The sequence below is a fragment of the Tursiops truncatus genome, chromosome 5, assembly GCF_011762595.2.
Source record: "Tursiops truncatus isolate mTurTru1 chromosome 5, mTurTru1.mat.Y, whole genome shotgun sequence".
In the NCBI taxonomy this organism is placed as follows: domain Eukaryota; kingdom Metazoa; phylum Chordata; class Mammalia; order Artiodactyla; family Delphinidae; genus Tursiops; species Tursiops truncatus.
In genome coordinates, this window is record NC_047038.1 from 62,223,459 (window position 1) to 62,245,219 (window position 21,761).

General features: G+C 41.5%; 1 protein-coding gene across 1 annotated transcript in view; it reads left to right on the forward strand.

The window, feature by feature from the left end:
* The first annotated feature begins 612 nt into the window (after positions 1 to 612).
* Positions 613 to 21,761, forward strand: part of PGM2 (phosphoglucomutase 2) — a 148,553-nt gene continuing 127,404 nt past the window's right edge. Inside the window, exons 1-2 of the mRNA XM_033856916.2 lie at positions 613 to 724; positions 8,648 to 8,720. The gene's annotated coding sequence lies outside the window, so the exon portion shown is untranslated. The remainder of the gene's footprint in view (positions 725 to 8,647; positions 8,721 to 21,761) is intronic.

Genomic DNA, 21,761 nt, shown 5'->3' on the forward strand with positions numbered 1-21,761 from the left:
AAGGGGAGCAAGACGAACACACACAGATGAAAGTGTAGAACACCTGCTCCAGGGCCTGCCTTTGCATAATCACACCTACTGAGGAATTTTCCTCTGCAAAGCTTATCTCCCCTGATGCTGCTTCTCTAGAAACTGATGCAGTTATAACCAAGGTTTGGGGGATGTAAGTAAGCTTACCCAGCTAGTTAGCTAGATGCACATTTCTGTAAATTTATTCTATGGGGATATTTCTTTCCTTCCTCATGGATGAAATTTAGAGCAAGCTTCATGATTTTCCCAGTACTTTAAGGTAATAAAAGCTACTCTGGACACTAATTAAAAGTCCAGGGGCTTCCCTGGTGGCGCAGCGGTTTTGAGTCCGCCTGCCGATGCAGGGGACACAGGTTTGTGCCCCGGTCCGGGAAGATCCCACATGCCGGGGAGTGGCTGGGCCCGTGAGCCATGGCCGCTGAGCCTGCGCGTCCGGAGCCCGTGCTCCGCAACGGGAGGGACCACAGCAGTGAGAGGCCCGCGTACCGCAAAAAAAAAAAAAAAAAAAAAAAAAAAGTCCGGTAACCTACAATGGTTAAAAACTCCTCCCTCGACAGCTTCCGGGAAGATGGCGGAGGAGTAGGACGCGGAGATCACCTTCCTTCCCACGGATACCAGAAGTGCATCTACGCGTGGAACAGCTCCTACAGAACACCTACTGAACGCTGGCAGAAGACCTCAGACCTCCCAAAAGGCAAGAAACCCCCCACATACCTGAGTAGGGCAAAAGAAAAAAGAATAAACAGAGACAAAAGGATAGGGACAGGACTTGCACCAGTGGGAGGGAGCTGTGAAGGAGGAAAGGGTTCCTAGTGTGTCTAGGAAGCCCCTTTGCGGGCGGAGACTGTGGGTGGCGGAGGGGGAAAACATCGAAGCCGCGAAGGAGAGCACAGCAACAGGGGTGCGGAGGGAAAAGCGGAGAGATTCCCGCACAGAGGAACGGTGCCGACCGGCCCTCACCAGCCCGAGAGGCTTGTCTGCTCACCCGCCGGGGCGGGCGGGGCTGGGAGCTGAGGCTTGGGCTTCGTTCGGAGCGCAGGAAGAGGACTGGGGTTGGCGGCTTGAACATAGCCTGAAGGGGTTTAGTGCGCCACGGCTGGCCGGGAGGGAGTCCGGGAAAAGTCTGGACCTGCCGAAGAGGCAAGAGACTTTTTCTTCCCTCTTTGTTTCCTGGTGCGTGAGGAGAGGGGATTAAGAGCTCTGCTTATAGGAGCTCCAGAGACGGGCACGAGCCACGGCTAAAAGCGCGAACCCCAGAGATGGGCAGGAGACGCTAAGGCTGCTGCTGCCGCCACCAAGAAGCCTGTGTGCGAGCCCAGGTCACTATCCACAACCCCCTTCCGGAGAGCCGGTGCAGCCCGCCACTGCCGGGGTCCCGGGATCCAGGGACAACTTCCCCGGGAGAACGCACGGCGCGCCTCAGGCTGGTGCACGTCACACCGGCCTCTGCCGCCGCAGGCCCGCCCGGCATTCCGTGCCCCTCCCTCCCCCACGGCCTGAGTGAGCCAGAGTCCCCGAATCAGCGGCTTCTTTAACCCCACCCTGTCTGAGCAAAGAACAGACGCCCTCCAGCAACCTACACGCAGAGGCAGGGCCAAATCCAAAGCTGAGCCCCTGGGAGCTCTGAGAACAAAGAAGAGAAAGGGAAATCTCTTCCAGCAGCCTCAGAAGCAGCGGATTAAAGCTCCACAATCAATTTGATGTATCCTGCATCTGTGGAATACATGAATAGACAACGAATCATCCCAAATTAAGGAGGTGGACTTTGGGAGCAAGATATATTATTTTTTCCCCTTTTCCACTTTTTGTGAGTGTGTATGTGTATGCTTCTGTGTGAGATTTTGTCTGTATAGCTTTGCTTCCACCATTTGTCCGAGGGTTCTATCCGGGTTTTTTTTGTTTTTCTTTTAATTTTTTTCTTAATAATTACTTTTTATTTTAATAACTTTATTTATTTTACATTATCTTCGTTCTTTCTTTCCTTCCTTCCCTCCTTTAGCCAACAAATCATCACAAATTGAGGAGGTGGACTTTGAGAGCAAGATATATGATATTTTCCCCTTTTCCTCTTTTTGTGAGTTGTATGTGTATGCTTCTATGTGAGATTTTGTCTGTATAGCTTTGCTCTCACCATTTGTCCTAGGGCTCTATCCGTCCATTTTGTTTTTACCTTAATAATTTTTTATGTTAATAACTTTATTATATTTTATCTTTATTTTATTTTACTTCATCTTCTTTCTTTTTTCCTTCCTTCCCTCCTTCCTTCCTTCCTTCCTCCCTCCCTCCTTCCCTCCCTCCTTTCTTTCTATCTTTCTACTTCTACTAATTCTTTCTTTCTACTTTTTCTCCCTTTTATTCTGAGCCGTGTGGATGAAAGGCTCTTGGTCCTGCAGCCAGGAGTCAGTGCTGTGCCTCAGAGGTGGGAGAGACAACTTCAGGACACTGGTCCACAAGACCTCACAGCTCCACATAATATCAAATGGCGAAAATCTCCCAGAGATCTCCATCTCAACACAAGCACCCAGCTTCACTCAACGACCAGAAAGCTACAGTGCTGAACATCCTATGCCAAACAACTATCAAGACAGGAACACAACCCCACCCACTAGCAGAGAGGCTGCCTAAAATCATAATAAGTCCACAGACACCCCAAAACACACCACCAGACGTGGACCTGCCCACCAGAAGGACAAGATCCAGCCTCATCCACCAGAACACAGGCACTAGTCCCCTCCACCAGGAAGCCTACACAACCCACTGAACCAACCTTAGCCACTGGGGACAGACATCAAAAACAACAGGAACTACGAACATGCAGCCTGCAAAAAGGAGACCCCAAACACAGTAAGATAAGCAAAATGAGAAGACAGAAAAACACACAGCAGATGAAGGAGCAAGAAAAAACCCACCTAACAAATGAAGAAGAAATAGGCAGTCTACCTGAAAAAGAATTCAGAATAATGATAGTAAAGATGATCCAAAACCTTGGAAATAGAATAGACAAAATGCAAGAAACATTTAACAAGGACCTAGAAGAACTAAAGATGAAACAAACAATGATGAACAACACAATAAATGAAATGAAAAATACTCTAGATGGGATCACTAGCAGAATAACTGAGGCAGAAGAACGAATAAGTGACCTGGAAGATAAAATAGTGGAAATAACTAATGCAGAGCAGAATAAAGAAAAAGGAATGAAAAGAACTGAGGACAGTCTCAGAGACCTCTGGGACAACATTAAACGCACCAACATTCAAATTATAGGGGTTCCAGAAGAAGAAGAGAAAAAGAAAGGGACTGAGAAAATATTTGAAGAGATTATAGTTGAAAACTTCCCTAATATGGGAAAGGAAATAGTTAATCAAGTCCAGGAAGCACAGAGAGTCCCATACAGGATACATCCAAGGAGAAATACGCCAAGACACATATTAATCAAACTGTCAAAAGTTAAATACAAAGAAAACATATTAAAAGCAGCAAGGGAAAAACAACAAATAACACACAAGGGAATCCCCATAAGGTTAACAGCTGATCTTTCAGCAGAAGCTCTGCAAGCCAGAAGGAACTGGCAGGACATATTTAAAGTGATGAAGGAGAAAAACCTGCAACCATGATTACTCTACCCAGCAAGGATCTCATTCAGATTTGATGGAGAAATTAAAACCTTTACAGACAAGCACAGGCTGAGAGAGTTCAGCACTACCAAACCAGCTCTACAACAACTGCTAAAGGAACTTCTCTAGGCAAGAAACACAAGAGAAGGAAAAGACCTACAATAACGAACCCAAAACAATTAAGAAAATAGGAATAGGAACATACATACCGATAATTACCTTAAATGTAAATGGCCTAAATGCTCCCACCAAAAGACACAGATTGGCTGAATGGATACAAAAGCAAGACCCATTTATTTCCTGTCTACAAGAGACCCACTTCAGACCTAGAGACACATACAGACTGAAAGTAAGGGGATGGAAACAGATATTTCATGCAAATGGAAACCAAAAGAAAGCTGGAGTAGCAATTCTCATATCAGACAAAATAGACTTTAAAATAACGACTATTAGAAGAGACAAAGAAGGACACTACATAATGATCAAGGGATCGATCCAAGAAGAAGATATAACAATTGTAAATATTTATGCACCCAACATAGGAGCACCTCAATTCATAAGGCAAGTACTAACAGCCATAAAAGGAGAAATCGACAGTAACACATTCATAGTAGGGGACGTTAACACCCCACTTTCATCAATGGACAGATCATCCAAAATGGAAATAAATAAGGAAACACAAGCTTTAAATGATACATTAAACAAGAAGGACTTAATTGATATTTATAGGACATTCCATCCAAAAACAACAGAATACACATTTTTCTCTAGTGCTCATGGAATATTCTCCAGGATAGATCATATCTTGGGTCACAAATCAAGCCTTGGTAAATTTAAGAAAATTGAAATTGCATCAAGTATCTTTTCCGACCACAACGCTATGAGACTAGATATCAATTACAGGAAAAGATCTGTAAAAAATACAAACACTTGGAGGCTAAACAATAAACTACTTAATAATGCAGTGATCACTGAAAAAATCAAAGAGGAAATTAAAAAATACCTAGAAACAAGTGACAATGGAGACACAACGACCCAAAATCTATGGGATGCAGCAAAAGCAGTTCTAAGAGGGCAGTTTATGGCAATACAATCCTACCTTAATAAACAGGAAACATCTCGAATAAACAACCTAACCTTGCACCTAAAGCAATTAGAGAAAGAAGAACAAAAAAACCCCAAAGTTAGCAGAAGGAAAGAAATCATAAAAATCAGACCAGAAAAAAATGATAAAGAAATGAAGGAAACGATAGCAAAGATCAATAAAACTAAAAGCTGGTTCTTTGAGAAGATAAACAAAATTAATAAACCATTAGCCAGACTCATCAAGAAAAAAAGGGAGAAGACTCAAATCAATAGAATTAGAAATGAAAAAGGAGAAGTAACAACTGACACTGCAGAAATACAAAAGATCATAAGAGATTACTACAAGCAACTCTATGCCAAAAAAATGGACAACCTGGAAGAAATGGACAAATTCTTAGAAAGGCACAACCTGCCAAGACTGAATCAGGAAGAAATAGAAAAGATGAACAGACCAATCACAAGCACTGAAATTGAAAGTGTGATTAAAAACCTTCCAACAAACAAAAGCCCAGGACCAGATGGTTTCACAGGCGAATTCTATCAAACATTTAGAGAACAGCTAACACCTATCCTTCTCAAATTCTTCCAAAATATAGCAGAGGGAGGAACACTCCCAAACTCATTCTATGAGGCCACCATCACCCTGATTCCAAAATCAGACAAGGATGTCACAAAGAAAGAAAATTACAGGCCAATATCACTGATGAACATAGATGCAAAAATCCTCAACAAAATATTAGCAAACAGAATCCAATAGCACATTAAATGGATCATACACCATGATCAAGTGGGGTTTATTCCAGGAATGCAAGGATTCTTCAATATATGCAAATCAACCAACGTCATACACCATATTAACAAATTGAAGGAGAAAAACCGTATGATCATCTCAATAGATGCAGAGAAAGCTTTCGACAAAATTCAACACCCATTTATGATAAAAACCCTGAAGAAAGTAGGCATAGAGGGAACTTTCCTCAACATAATAAAGGCCATATATGACAAACCCACAGCCAACATCGTCCTCAATGGTGAAAAACTGAAAGCATTTCCACTAAGATCAGGAACAAGACAAGGTTGCCCACTCTCACCACTCTTATTCAACATAGTTTTGGAAGTTTTAGCCACAGCAGTCAGAGAAGAAAAGGAAATAAAAGGAATCCAAATCAGAAAAGAAGAAGTAAAGCTGTCACTGTTTGCAGATGACATGATACTACACATAGAGAATCCTAAAGATGCCACCAGAAAACCACTAGAGCTAATCAATGAATTTGGTGAAGTAGCAGGATACAAAATTAATGCACAGAAATCTCTGGCATTCCTATACTCTAAGGATGAAAAATCTGAAAGTGAAATCAAGAAAACACTCCCATTTACCATTGCAACAAAAAGAATAAAATATCTAGGAATAAACCTACCTAAGGAGACAAAAGACCTGTATGCAGAAAATTATAAGACACTGATGAAAGAAATAAAAGATAATACAAATACATGGGGAGATATACCATGTTCTTGGATTGGAAGAATCAATATTGTGAAAATGACTCTATTACCTAAAGCAATCTACAGATTCAATGCAATCCCTATCAAACTACCACTGGCGTTTTTCACAGAACTAGAACAAAAAATTTCACAATTTGTATGGAAACACAAAAGACCCCGAATAGCCAAAGCAATCTTGAGAACGAAAAACGGAGCTGGAGGAATCAGGCTCCCTGACTTCAGACTATACTAAAAAGCTACAGTAATCAAGACAGTATGGTACTGGCACAAAAACAGAAAGGTAGATCAATGGAACAGGATAGAAAGCCCAGAGATAAACCCACACACATGTGGTCAACTTATCTTTGATAAAGGTGGCAGGAATGTACAGTGGAGAAAGGAGAGCCTCTTCAATAAGTGGTGCTGGGAAAACTGGACAGGTACATGTAAAAGTATGAAATTAGATCACTCCCTAACACCATACACAAAAATAAGCTCAAAATGGATTAAAGACCTAAGTGTAAGGCCAGAAACTATCAAGCTCTTAGAGAAAAACGTAGGCAGGACACTTGATGACATAAATCACAGCAAGATCCTTTCTGACCCACCTCCTAGAGAAATGGAAATAAAACCAAAAATAAACAAATGGGACCTAATGAAACTTCAAAGCTTTTGCACAGCAAAGGAGACCATAAACAAGACCAAAAGACAACCCTCAGAATGGGAGAAAATATTTGCAAATGAAGCAACTGACAAAGGATTAATCTCCAAAATGTACAAGCAGCTCATGCAGCTCAATAACAAAAAACAAACAACCCAATCCAAAAATGGGCAGAAGACCTAAATAGACATTTCTTCAAAGAAGATATACAGATTGCCAAAAAACACATGAAAGAATGCTCAACATCACTAATCATTAGAGAAATGCAAATCAAAACTACAATGAGATATCATCTCACACCAGTCATAATGGCCATCCTCAAAAAATATAGAAACAATAAATGCTGGAGAGGGTGTGGAGAAAAGGGAACCCTCTTGCACTGTTGGTGGGAATGTAAATTGATTCAGCCACTATGGAGAACAGTATGGAGGTTCCTTAAAAAACTACAAATAGAAGTACCATATGACCCAGCAATCCCACTACTGGACATATACCCTGAGAAAACCGTAATTCAAAAAGAGTCATGTACCAAAATGTTCATTGCAGCTCTATTTACAATAGCCCAGAGATGGAAACAACCTAAGTGTCCATCATTGGATGAATGGATAAAGAAGATGTGGCACATATATACAATGGAATATTACTCGGCCATAAAAAGAAACGAAATTGACCTATTTGTAATGAGGTGGATGGACCTACAGTCTGTCATACAGAGTGAAGTAAGTCAGAAAGAGAGAGACAAATACCGTATCTGTATCACTCTGTCATACAGAGTGAAGTAAGTCAGAAAGAGAGAGACAAATACCGTATGCTAACACATATATATGGAATTTAAGAAAAAAAAATGTCATGAAGAACCTAGTGGTAAGACAGGAATAAAGACACAGACCTACTAGAGAATGGACTTGAGGATATGGGGAGGGGGATGGGTAAGCTGTGACAATGCAAGAGAGAGGCATCGACATATATACACTACCAAACGTAAGGTAGATAGCTAGTGGGAAGCAGCTGCATAGCACAGGGATATCGGCTCGGTGCTTTGTGACCGCCTGGAGGGGTGGGATAGGGAGGGTGGGAGGGAGGGAGACGCAAGAGGGAAGAGATACGGGAACATATGTATATATATGACTGATTCATTTTGTTGTAAAGCAGAAAATAACACACCATTGTAAAGCAATTATACTCCAATAAAGATGTGAAAAAAACCCAAAACTCCTCCCTCTCCACTGCCCACGCTCCTGCAGACAGGATGCATGCACTGGGAGGACGGTGTTGTCAGTGTAGTGATGGCTGTGTTTGCCATCCACGGGCATGTTCCCCCCAGTTGTCCCAGAGCTGCCGGAGGATTGGTCCTGAGAGTTCTCAGCTGAGAGGCTCTCTGGAAATTGGCCTCAGCAAAAGAGAGCTGCCTCCTCCCCAGGGGCAGCCCTTATCCAGTGATGGGTTAGTGGGGTAAAGGAGGATAGAGCCCCTCTGCCAATGAGGGATGACTTCAGAAGGGCAACCCAGCTCTAGTAGTACCCCATGGGCAAGGCTGCGGCCTCTGTAACAAACAACTGTACCCCAGTTCAACGTCTTCCTCTGCCCCATCCCACTCACCACCCCCCGCAGAGTCAGTCTTGGGGGTCCTCCCTAATCAGCCTTGTGCATGCAAGTCTCCATCTGTGTCTGCATCCTGGGGAGCTCGGCCTTTTCCTCTCGTTCCCTGTCAGGTCCTTCTGTTCAACAGCTTCATCCTGCTGACCACTTTTTTTTTTTTTTACCTTCACAGGCTTGGGCTGTGAGGGAGAAGAGAAGAGAGGACAAGAAAGTTCCACTTTAGAGCGCTCATCAGAGCTTAACTGGTAAGGAAGGGGTTAAATGCAGACTTTGCTCTTTTACAAATTTTCAAGGGTTCTTTGAAGACATCTGCAGCCACCATATCGCCTTCCAGCCCAGGAATCTATCTTCCTCAATTCTCATCAAAGAGGGGGGACGTCTTCTCTGGCTGTCTCTTCACTCCTTCCTCAGGCTCTAGGCATCCGGTGGTACTTCTGGCTTCTTTTCCCTGAGGGCTGCTTGCCTCTCCAGATGCCCTTGTAGACAGGACCCTAGACCCCCTCACAGTCTCTGCTCCAAAAAACTGTGGGCATCTCTGGGCTATTGTAAATAGAGCTGCAATGAACATTTTGGTACATGACTCTTTTTGAATTATGGTTTTCTCAGAGTATATGCCCAGTAGTGGGATTGCTGGGTCATATGGTAGTTCTATTTGTAGTTTTTTAAGGAACCTCCATACTGTTCTCCATAGTGGCTGTACCAATTCACATTCCCACCAGCAGTGCAAGAGGGTTCCCTTTTCTCCACACCCTCTCCAGCATTTATTGTTTCTAGATTTTTTGATGATGGCCATTCTGACTGGTGTGAGATGATGTCTCATTGTAGTTTTGATTTACATTTCCCTAATGATTAATGATGTTGAGCATTCTTTCATGTGTTTGTTGGCAGTCTGTATATCTTCTTTGGAGAAATGTCTATTTAGGTCTTCTGCCCATTTTTGGATTGGGTTGTTTGTTTTTTTTGTTATTGAGCTGCATGAGCTGCTTGTACATTTTGGAGATTAATCCTTTGTCAGTTGCTTCATTTGCAAATATTTTCTCCCATTCTGAGGGTTGTCTTTTGGTGTTGTTTATGGTTTCCTTTGCTGTGCAAAAGCTTTGAAGTTTCATTAGGTCCCATTTGTTTATTTTTGTTTTTATTTCCATTTCTCTAGGAGGTGGGTCAAAAAGGATCTTGCTGTGATTTATGTTATAGAGTGTTCTGCCTATGTTTTTCTCTAAGATTTTGATATTTTCTGGCCTTACATTTAGGTCTTTAATGCATTTTGAGCTTATTTTTGTGTATGGTGTTAGGGAGTGATCTAATCTCATACTTGTGCCCATCATTGGATGAATGGATAAAGAAGATGTGGCACATATATACAATGGAATATTACTCGGCCATAAAAAGAAACGAAATTGAGCTATTCTTAATGAGGTGGATAGACCTAGAGTCTGTCATACAGAGTGAAGTAAGTCAGAAAGAGAAAGACAAATACCGTATGCTAACACATATATATGGCATTTAAGAAAAAAAAAATGTCATGAAGAACCTAGGGGTAAGACAGGAATAAAGACACAGAACTACTGGAGAACGGACTTGAGGATATGGGGAGGGGGAAGGGTGAGCTGTGACAAAGCGAGAGAGAGGCATGGACATATATACACTACCAAACGTAAGGTAGATAGCTAGTGGGAAGCAGCCGCATAGCACAGGGAGATCAGCTCGGTGCTTTGTGACCGCCTGGAGGGGTGGGATAGGGAGGGTGGGAAGGAGGGAGATGCAAGAGGGAAGAGATATGGGAACATATGTATATGTATAACTGATTCACTTTGTTATAAAGCAGAAACTAACACACCATTGTAAAGCAATTATACCCCAATAAAGATGTTAAAAAAAAAAAAAAAAAAAAAAAACTGTGGGCATCAGTCACCCCTTCCTCCAGTGAAGCCACTTCTCCTTTTCTTCATTGTCAAAGCAGTTGACCAGGCCATTCCTCACCATTTAAACTTTTCAGCTGGAAGACAGGCACCAGGAAGGGGACGCACACTAAGCTGAGCAGTGTTGCCAAAGGATCCCCTTGCCTTGAAGTAAAGGATAAAGCACACCCCTCTTTCTCCTCCTTGATGGTGATGGGGGCTGTGGTTAATGCCCAAGAATACCAGCAACTCTTTGTAAAGCTCCTCACTCCTTTTCAATTATTTCCAACCTTTTTACACCTCAATTATGAGTGAGGAACTCAGAGTCATGTTACTGGTTTTCGAGGACCTCATTGGTAAATCAGTGACCCACACCTCACTTTGGAACGTGGTATCAGTTATAGCTTGATGACTTGGCTGAAACAGCAATATGCCCCTATTGTAATCCATCTTCTTTCCTTCCTTCATTTCTTTCTCTCTCTTTTTTCCTTTCTTTATCTCTCTCCACAATGTTGACCTCTATTTCCTTGATCTCTCATTATTCCTTTACTTAGAGTCTGTGCTCCAGCCAAGTGGGTCTACTTTCACCTTCACCAAAGGCCCCAGAAATATTTCTACCTGCTCCGTCTTCAACATCTCTCACCCTTCAGTGTCCTGTGTGCTCTTCACCTTTAGGGATCAATTCATGTCCTGATTCTTTTGTAAACCCTATTCTTGACCACACCTGTCATCAGTTGCCATTCTATCCCCAAATTGAGCAAGCTGGTTCTCTTGTTGTGTTTTGTTACTTACAGATCTGTGGGATGCCCCATCCTCCCAACTAGACTGAAAGATTGCTGAGGATACCAACAATGTTTTATGTGAGCAACAGGGGCCCAGAGAAGTAGAATTTTAAAAAGGATACCAGCACATTCTCTGCCTAGATATTAAGGGAATAAGTCCTTTTGAAATAGATATTCCCTATTAACATGGAAGGGGTAACTTGAGTATTTCCCATTGATCCAGGATAAGGGTGTGACTAGACTTCTGTGGCCTGAACCAGGGTGCCCTCCAACGCCTGTGGGTTGCAGGGCTAGTAACTACAAAGGTGGTAGGCAAGTTCACAGAGGAGAGCTTCTTGGGGAGAAAGGGATCCCCATATTTCTAAAACTTTAATGTGAATATATAACACCAGAGGATCTTGTCAAAATGCAGATTCTGATTTAGTAGGTCTGGGATGGAGCCTGGGTTTTTGCATTTCTAACAATCTCAGAGTCACACTTTGAGTAACAAGCATCTACACTTCAAGCTACACTTTGTGTTTTTTTTAACAAATTATTTTTTCCAAGCACTTTTTAAAAAAATTATTTATTTTATTTATTTTTGGCTGTGTTGGGTCTTTGTTGCTGCACGCAGGCTTTCTCTAGTTGTGGCAAGTGGGGCTACTCTTCGTTGTGGTGCACGGGCTTCTCATTGCGGTAGCTTCTCTTATTGTGGAGCACAGGCTCTAGGCGTGTGAGCTTCAGTATTTGTGGCATGTGGATTCAGTAGTTGTGGCACACAGGCTCAGTAGTTGTGGCGCACAGTCTTAGTTGCTCTGTGGCATGTGAGATCTTCCCGGACCAGGGCTCAAACCTGTGTCCCTGGCATTGGCAGGTGGATTCTTAACCACTGTGCCACCAGGGAAGCCCCAAGCTACACTTTTGAGGTTCAACTTTATGAGCAACTGTTTTATGGATTACGATATTCCCCACTCAGGTCCTTTGGCAAGTGCATTAGACAATAATTGCTCTGTAACAAAACTATCACAAAGCTAGTGGCTTAAAACAGCACACATTTATTATCTCGTAGTTTCTGTGGGCTTGGAATCTAGGTATGACTTAATTGGATCCTCTGCTTCAGGGTCTCTCATCAACAATCAAAGTGTTGATGGAGGATGAGGTCATACCTGAAGACTCAAGTGAGGAAAGATCCACTTTCAATTTCATGTGGTTGTTGGTTGGATTCAGTTCTTTGTGGCATGTCGGCCCTCAGTACCTTGCCATGTGGGCCTCCCTAACATGGCCACTTGCTTTATCAAAGCATGTAAACTGAGAAGGCAACAGAGAGAGTCTGTATCAAGATGAAAGCTATAATCTTATGGAACATAATCATGGACATGTCATTCCACTGCCATTGCCATCCTATTGGTTAGAAGTAAGTCACAGGTCCCTCCCACACTCAGTGGGAGGGAATTACACAAGGGCATGAATATCAAGAGACAGAAATCATTGATGGGTCTCTAAGAGCCTGCCTGCCACAGTAAGAAAGACTGGAATAGGCTTCAAAGAGAAGATGACCCTCAGGGAAGAGAGTCTGAGCTAGTGTAATAACCAGAATAATGACCTCCCAAAAACGTCCAAGTTCTAATCCTTGAAACCTGTGAATATATTAGGTTTCATAGCAAAGAGGAATTAAATTTGCAGATGGAATTAACGTTGCTCATCAGCTGACTTTAAAATAGGGAGACTACCTGGATTAGCTGGGGGGGCTCAACATAGTCAGAAGGGATATAAACACAGAAAAGGGAGGCTGAACAATAAAACCAAAGGGATATGTGACTATGGAAGAAAGACACAGAGGGATGCAGTGTTGCTGGCTTTGAAGAGAGAAGGAGGCCATGAGCCAAAGAATGTGGGAGGCCTCTACAAGCTAGAAATGGCATGGAATCAGATTCTTTCCTGGAGCCTCCAGAAAGAAACAAATCCCAGTGAGACCCATTTCCAACATCCACCCTACAAAACTGTAAGGTAATAAATCTGTGTTGTATAAGTTGCTAACTTTGTTGTAACTTGTTACAGCAGCAATAGGAAACTAATACCACTGGGTAACCCAGCCTCCATATAATGGCTCTTGGAGGGTTAGTGGAGAGAGGCAAGACTGTAAACCTCTTGAATCCAGCCCCATGGGTTTTACTTTGGAAATAATGTCTGGGTGTGTAAACATGAATTAAGAACTATAACCTTTGAACAAGTCCAATGTGATGCTGAGGGTCTAGACCAGCAAGGGATCACAGAGTCCTGAAAAAGAATTTACAACTTTCAGAGACTCCACTCGTCATCAGCACTGGCGCAGGGACCAAAATAAAGATACAGGTGCCCTGACCAAACCCTCCCTCCCCCATTCTCTCTCTCCCAGCGAATTCGAAGTAGGACAGTCTCCATATTGTGTTATACAATTTATTAGAAAAATGACATAAGGCTGCAAATGCTGAAGCTGGTTATATCTGTCATTGTAGTCTGGCATTAACCATATACTCATTACACACTCAGTAAATGTATTGACATAGTATCTTAGACTTTCTTTGTGATGTGAATAAATTCAGCTGTGCTATGATAAGACACATAAATTTAAATGACAATCTAAGCCAAACCATTATGCCAAGTTCCAGGGAAATAAAGAACAGATGAATGATGCTTTTTTCTCTAATGAATCTTATCATAATTTCTGAGTTGGAAGCATAATGAAAAGATCAATTCCAATATTTCTAACACCCGCATTTTGCTGATTAAAGCTTTACATTCAAAATTAACATTTGGAAACTTAGTGCAGTCTTTTTTTTTATTCCCTCCCTTGGAGTTGAGGACTGTCAGAAGTGATAAGCAGTCTGGTCATGGACATGAAGGAGCAAAACAGTAGATTGAAATGTCACCTGGAGAAACCTATTTCTAGACCCTTCTTAAGCAGTTGGCAGCCAAATGGGGGGAGAGGGGGAGGGAATGCTGGAATGTTGTTTTATATGCAGAATCCAAATAGAGTCCCCAACATCTCTGCAGGGGATTGGTTTCAGCCCCTCACCCCCACCCGTGGTTACCAAAATCCAAGGATGCTCAAGTCCCTTATATACATGGTGTAGTATTTGCATATAACCTACACATCCTCTCTTATACTTTAAATCATCTCTTGATTACTTATAATACCTAATGCAGTGTAAGTGCTATGGAAATTGTTGCCAGTGTGACATTTAAGTTTTGCTTTTTGGAACCTTCGGGAATTTTCTTCTAATATTTTCCACCCAGGTTGGTTGAATCCATGGATGCAGAACATGTAGGTACAGAGGGCTGACTGTACTCTGAAATGCAACGAATATCTCCACAGGGGGATTAATGTAAAAGTTTCAAATTATTTGATCATCAAATGAACCAAAGGTGACTTGGCAAGCTCTCAGTTGATAGAAGGGTCCTTTGTCTGGTCTGCAGAACACTCCAAGCAGACTAACACATATGGGCCATGGCAAGATGATTTTTAGGATCACGGCATCCACCATGGTTATGGACAACATTGCAAAATGGATGAACTTTGCTTTTAGTGCCTTCACACATTGTATAATTCACTCTCTTCCAGTTCTTCCCCTACTCAAGAGGTGTCCCCCAGCCTAAAATTATGTCTTTCCCATTCTCCAGCCCAAAAGCCAATGTACTGGCCTCTGCCAGATGACAAGTAAGTCACAGATTGACTCTCAGTCCTCCCAATAAATTTTTTTTAATTGGAGTATAATTGCTTTGCAACGTTGGTTAGTTTCTGTTGTACAACGAAGTGAATCAGCTATATGTATACCTATACCCCCTCCCTCTTGGACATCCCTCCCACCACTCCCCCATCCCACCCATCTAGGTGATCACAGAGCACCAAGCTGTGCTCCCTGTGCTACATTGCAGGTTCCCACCAGCTATCTATTTTATACGTGGTAGTGTATTTATGTCAAACCTAATCTTCCAATTCATCCCACCCTCCCCTCCACCCATGTCCACATGTCTCTTCTCTACGTCTGTGTCTCTGTTCCTGCCTTGCAAATAGGTTCATCTGTACCATTTTTCTAGATTCCACACATATGCGTTAATATACGATATTTGTTTTTCTCTTTCTGACTTACTTCACTCTGTATGACAGTCTCTAAGTCCATCCACCTCACTACAAATGACCCGATTTCATTCCTTTTTATTGCTGAGTAATATTCCATTGTATATATGTACCACATCTTCCTTATCCGTTCATCTGTTAATGGACATTTAGGTTGTTTCCATGTCCTAGGTATTGTAAATAGTGCTGCAATGAACATTAAGGTACATGACTCTTTTTGAATTATGGTTTTCTCAGGGTATATGCCCAGTAGGGGGATTGCTGGGTCATATGGTAATTCTATTTTTAGTTTTTTAAGGAAACTCCATACTGTTCTCCATAGTGGCTGTATCAATTTACATTCCCACCAACAGTGCAAGAGGGTTCCCTTTTCTCCATACCCTCTCCAGCATTTGTTGTTTCTAGATTTTCTGATGATGCCCATTCTAACTGGTGTGAGGTGATACCTCACTGTAGTTTTGATTTGCATTTCTCTAATAATTAGTGATGTTGAGCAGCTTTTCACGTGCTTCTTGGCCATCTGTATGTCTTCTTTGGAGGAATGTCTATTTAGGTCTTCCACTCATTTTTTGATTGGGTTGTTTGTTTTTTTTAATATTAAACTGCATGAGCTGTTTGTATATTTTCCAAATATTTTCTCCCACCTGAGGGTTGTCTTTTCATCTTGTTTTTGGTTTCCTTTGCTGTGCAAAATCTTTACAGTTTCATTAGGTCCCATTTGTTTATTTTTGTTTTTATTTTTATTACTCTAGGAGGTGGGTCAAAAAAGATCTTGCTGTGATTTATGTCAAAGGGTGTTTTTCTTATGTTTTCCTCTAAGGCTTTTATAGTGTCCAGTCTTACGTTTAAGTATTTTTATTTTTCACTAAGAATTTAACTGGTAAATCAGCCCCTTGCTAATGTTCTCAATTGACTACTTTTTCACATTCACTAGATAACTACAAAATGTCCATGTATGTAATACAGTCCCTGAAAAGAAAAAGTTGGACAAAATTATATAAAGTTTGATATATAATAGCTAATATTAAACTACTTGTACATATTCCATTTGTCTTTATAGAAATCATTATTTATGTGTATGCACATTACAAATATATATAAAATGTACAGTGTGTGACATTAGGAAGCATTTATAAAATTGCTAAAATTTCAGCTAGGCTGATTCATCTGCAAAATGATAGGGAAGAACTGCCTGAGTGTTGAGAAAGAACTTGAAAAAACTGATTGTATCAAAATTACTTGTAAAAAGTTGAGAGCTTCATTTTAAAATCATGAAAGATAAGAAAATGACTTTTCAAATGACTTGATCGTTTTAACTGAAGAAAGATGAGGTTTTAAATTAACTTGCTTTTTATGCCGTGACATTTCAATCTCTCTGTGTTTGGCACGGTTTCCTCCTTGCCGTCTGCAGATGGCCTGCCGTGTTGTAATTCACTTTATTATCACCTGCCTTAATGACACCAGCCCACACACTTATCTTCTAAATCACACTTATTAGATCCCTGATGGGTAATAAGAATGAACACAGACTGAAGACAGGTCCTAGACTTTGAGATTGCCATCACAATGTTTTCAATAGCACCAACCTTTCAATTTACCATTGAAACAGAAAAGCAATTCACCAATGACTTGCTTTTTGCTTTGGATTTTACTTATCTATCTGCCCTTAACCGGAAATATTTGTAGTTTAAAAAAAAAACAAAACTTTTTTTCTCTAGCAACTAAATAGTTCACGCTCATTGGGAAAAAAAAATGTGAAAAAATTGAAAAAGCCAACATAAGCTAATTGCCAAGAAATTACCATGTTGAGTACATTTGGGTATCTTATCGTATTGGCTTTTTTTTCCAACTAATGTCATTAAAGGCTCCCTAAAAATATGATTTTGGTAACTGTAGACCATTAACTGTTCTCTTGCCATGAACATCTACATTAATTAATTTCTATAATAATGGCATGAGAAACAGTTTTGTTCATTAACCATTAGCTGTGTATCTACTTTTTAAAGGATGCATTTCCAGAAGTGACTGTAAAGATTCTTAATGTTCCTCTAGGAATAAAGGAAAGCCCATTTCTTCCAGGCTTGTATGAGAACGTTTCATAGTTCTTTTTGCTAAATAGACCTTCTAAGGCAGTGCTGTCCAAAAGAACTTTCGGTGATGACAAAAATATTCCATATCTGCACTGTCTAATATGCTCCCCACTAGCCACATGTGGCTACTGAACACTTGAAATGTGGCTAGTGAGAACGAGAACTGCATGTTAAATTTTAATTAATTTAATTAATGTTGTGTTTAATTTCTGCTATACAGCAAAGTGACTCAGTTATACATACATATACATTCTTTTTCATATTCTTTTCCATTATGGTTTATCACAGGATATTGCATATAGTTCCCTGTGCTATACAGTAGGACCTTGTTGCTTATCCATCCTATATATAATGGTTTGCATCTGCTAATCCCAAACTCCCAATCCTTCCCTCCCCCGCCCCGCCTTCAAAGAATTTAAAATAGCTACAAGTGGCTAGTGGTGGCCATATTGGACAGCATAATGGGAAAAAGCAGAATATACTGATATTGTCCCTGGAATTTACCAAATAGGATTTTTTAAATTTTGCTTTAAGTGCAAAATCCACATTTTCTCTCATCACTGGCATTGAAACCTTAATGTTTTAGCCACAGCACCTCTCCTTTGCCCCTTATTTAGTTTAACAATAGGCTTTGATAAATGGCAGTATACACATGATATCCACCAAGCTAGACAACTTGTATCTTTACAGAAGTTGTGTGATTTTAATTACCACAAAGGAACTACAGACACTTCAGAAATTCTGTTTGAGGAAGACCAATTATGTTTTTCAGAAGTAGCTTGAGGTGTAATAAAAATATGACATGATTCAGAACACCAGAGAGGTTTGGAAGACAAATTAGCCCAGAGTGTTGCTAAGTGTTCCATGTTCTGGAAAAGGAAGCACAAAAATCAGCTCACTTTATGGTTCTTAGTTCATATCTGAAAAAAATTAAATGAAATTTTGGCTCCTTTTTGGGACGAAACTTACCAAGTTACACATTTTCAGGAAGAATTTCCTCTGAGCTATGATCTTACCTAATTCAGACTTATTTCAGTCCCATCACCCACTTCTTCACTATTGACTCAGCCAACACCAGCAAATAGCTCAGAATCGTCGTACATGCTCCCATTTTGAATACTCTTCCTGCCTCCTACCATTTTTGTCTTCAACAAGATGATTTCTACTCATTTTCCGAATCCCTATAAAGTCAGAAGTTAGTATCATTCATTGCACTCCTTACTTCTTATTCAATACCTGTCTTCTCCTCTATACTAAAAACTGCTTGAGGTTGGGTACCGTGGATTGCGTTGTCTTCTCGTTGCTGTAACTGCAGTGCCAGATAAATAGGTAGATAGATAGATATACATAGATACATATAGATAGATAGATAGATAGAGTTATATATATATGTGTGTGTGTGTGTGTGTGTGTGTGTGTGTGTGTGTGTGTATTTGGATAGGGATAGATATAGTCAGTGCTCTATAAATATTTCATGAATGCATGAGTGAATTTAATCTTCACAACTGCCATGTGAAGAATGTATTTTCAGTCCCATTGTGGACGAGGAAACTGAGGCTCAGAGAGTACAACACTTGCTCTGGGTCTCATGGCTGAGAGGTGAGAGAAGTGGGATTTGAACCCAGGTCTCTAACCCCAAGTCTGGAGTTCTTTCATTACCTGAGAGCTGCCCTCTCATTCTCCTTCTCTAGGGTGGCTTTGAACATTCATCTCTATTTCCCTAGCCAAAGAGATACATGCGCTATGGAAGCAATTCCAGTAGGGACAGGGTTGCAAAGAAAATAGCTGCTGCCACAGAAGAGATAAATGCAAGAATGAAGCTGCCTCTAGGGCTAAATGCTCTTCTCATTATATGGTGAATTACCATGCTGTCTCCAGTCTGAAAAAATAAGGCCACAGACTTCAGCTCTGTTTCTTTATAATAGATATTACAGCTCAATTTAACCACCTTAAAAAAAAATCCACGTGGAATACTGTGAAACTTTTGTAATTAGCATAAAGCTACTGTCCCATGGATTCAGCTTTAATTAACCAAATTACATGGCTCTTCATACAGTCATCCTTCGATATCCATGGGGGATTGGTTTCCAGATTCCTCACGGATACCAAACTCGAGGATGCTCAAGTCCCTTACATAGAGTGGCATAGTATTTGCATGTAACCTACACGCATCCTCCCGTATACTTTAAATCATCTCTAGATGACTTATAATACCTAATACAATGTACATCTATGTAAATAGTTATAAATACAATGTAAATGTTATGTATGTAGTTGCTGGGCATGTGGCAAATTCAGGTTTTGCTTTTTAAAACTTTCTGGAAATGTTTTTTCAAATACTTTCAATCCATGGTTGGTTAAATCCGTGGGTGCAGAACCTGAAGACTCAGACGGATGACTGTAAAAACACTTACTTCACCAAATTAGAATAAGAATGGATTTTAGATACATACTTTTCCTGCCCTCTCTTTTTTCAGATGTAGGAAGTGAGGTTCAGAGAAGTGAAAAGATGTGCCCAAGACACACAGCACTAGGGCTAGAACAAAACGATCATGCTTCTCTGCCTGGTGGTCCATCCACTCTTCCAGTGATCTTCAGACACCAGGCTGCAGAGGGGTGCCCACCTACGACACAGCTCCTATCCATCCAGAAACATGAGAATGCTCTCAGTACACGGAGCTTTATGTTATAATTACCACAATTTTTAATTCGTTATTTGTTCATTTGTTTGTTTTCTACCTGTCACCCTCACTAAAATATTCGCTTCACATGTCAAGGAGCATGGCAATCTAGTGACAGTTCTTCCTTTCACACCTGGCAAGCTCCCACCAGTGCTTCAAAATTCGGCTCAAGGGACTTTCCTGGTGGTGCAGTGGTTAAGGATCCGCCTACCAATGCAGGGGTCACGGGTTCAAGCCCTGGTCTGGGAAGATCCCACACGCCGCGGAGCAACTAAGCCCGTGCGCCACAACTACTGAGCCTGCGCTCTAGAGCCCGCAAGCCACAACTACTGAGCCCACGAGCCACAACTACTGAAGCCCGCGCGCCTAGAGCCCGTGCTCCGCAGCAAGAGAAGCCACTGCAATGAGAAGCCTGCACACCGTAACAAAGAGTAGCCCCCTCTCACCACAACTAGAGAAAGCCTGCGAGCAGCAACAAAGACCCAAAGCAGCCAAAAATAAATTAATTAATTAATTAATTTTAAAAAAAATTTCTGCTCAAGTGTCTCCCCCTGAGGGAAGCCTTCCCTGATCTCACCAACCAGAGCAAGTACTACCTCCATGCTCCATCTATGGTAACTTCTATCTGCTGAAGAAATGAGACTTACATGCTCTTTTTTTCCCTTTCATTCTAAAGACTTTATTTATAATGTATGTTTTAGTTTGCCAGGGCTGCTGTAACAAAATACCACAAACTTGGTGGCTTACAACAACAGAAATTTATTCTCTCACAGTTCTGAAGGCTAGAAGTCTGAAGTCAAGGTGTTGGCAGGGCCATGCTTCCTCTAAGCCTCTATCGAGGACCCTTCCTTGCCTCGTCCAGCCTCTGGTAGTCTCAGGCGCTCCTTGGCTTGTGGTAGTATTTCTCTACTCTCTGCCTCCGCCTCCACATGGCTGTGTTCCCTATGTGTCTTTCTCTCCTCTTCTTCTAGGACACCAGTCATATTGGATGAAGGTCACACTGTACTCTAGCATAACCTCATACTAAATAATTACATCTGCAACGACTCTATTACCAAATGAGGTCACATTCTGAGATAGCAGGAGCTGAACATATCTTTTTGAGGTACACAATTCAACCCATAATAATATATATCAAAAAAATGTTTACTCGGGCTTCCGTGGTGACGCAGTGGTTGAGAGTCCGCCTGCCGATGCAGGGGACGCGGGTTCGTGCCCCAGTCCGGGAAGATCCCACATGCCGCAGAGCGGCTGGGCCCGTGAGCCATGGCCTCTGAGCCTGCGCGTCCGGAGCCTGTGCTCCGCGGCGGGAGAGGCCACAACGGTGAGAGGCCCGCATACTGCAAAAAAAAAAAAAAAAAAAAAAATGTTTACTCAAGTGTGCTGTCCTAACTCAAAGTGAGCTGAGCCATGTAACCAATACCCAGATCAAGAAACAACATGACCAGCACCCCAAACTCCTCTCACTCTCCCTTCCATCGCTTGCCTCCCCCATCACCAGTAACCACTCTCCTGCCTAACAAAATGGATTAGCTTTTTTTCATCCTAATTCACACACCATAACATTTATCTTTTAAAGTATACAACTCAGTAGCTTGTAATATATTCCCAAAGTTGTGAAACCATCACCACTATCTAATTCCAGAACATTTTCATCACCTCTAAAAGAAACCCCACACCCATTAGCAGTCATTCCTATCACCTACCCTATTTATCCCCACCCCTGATAACCAAGAATC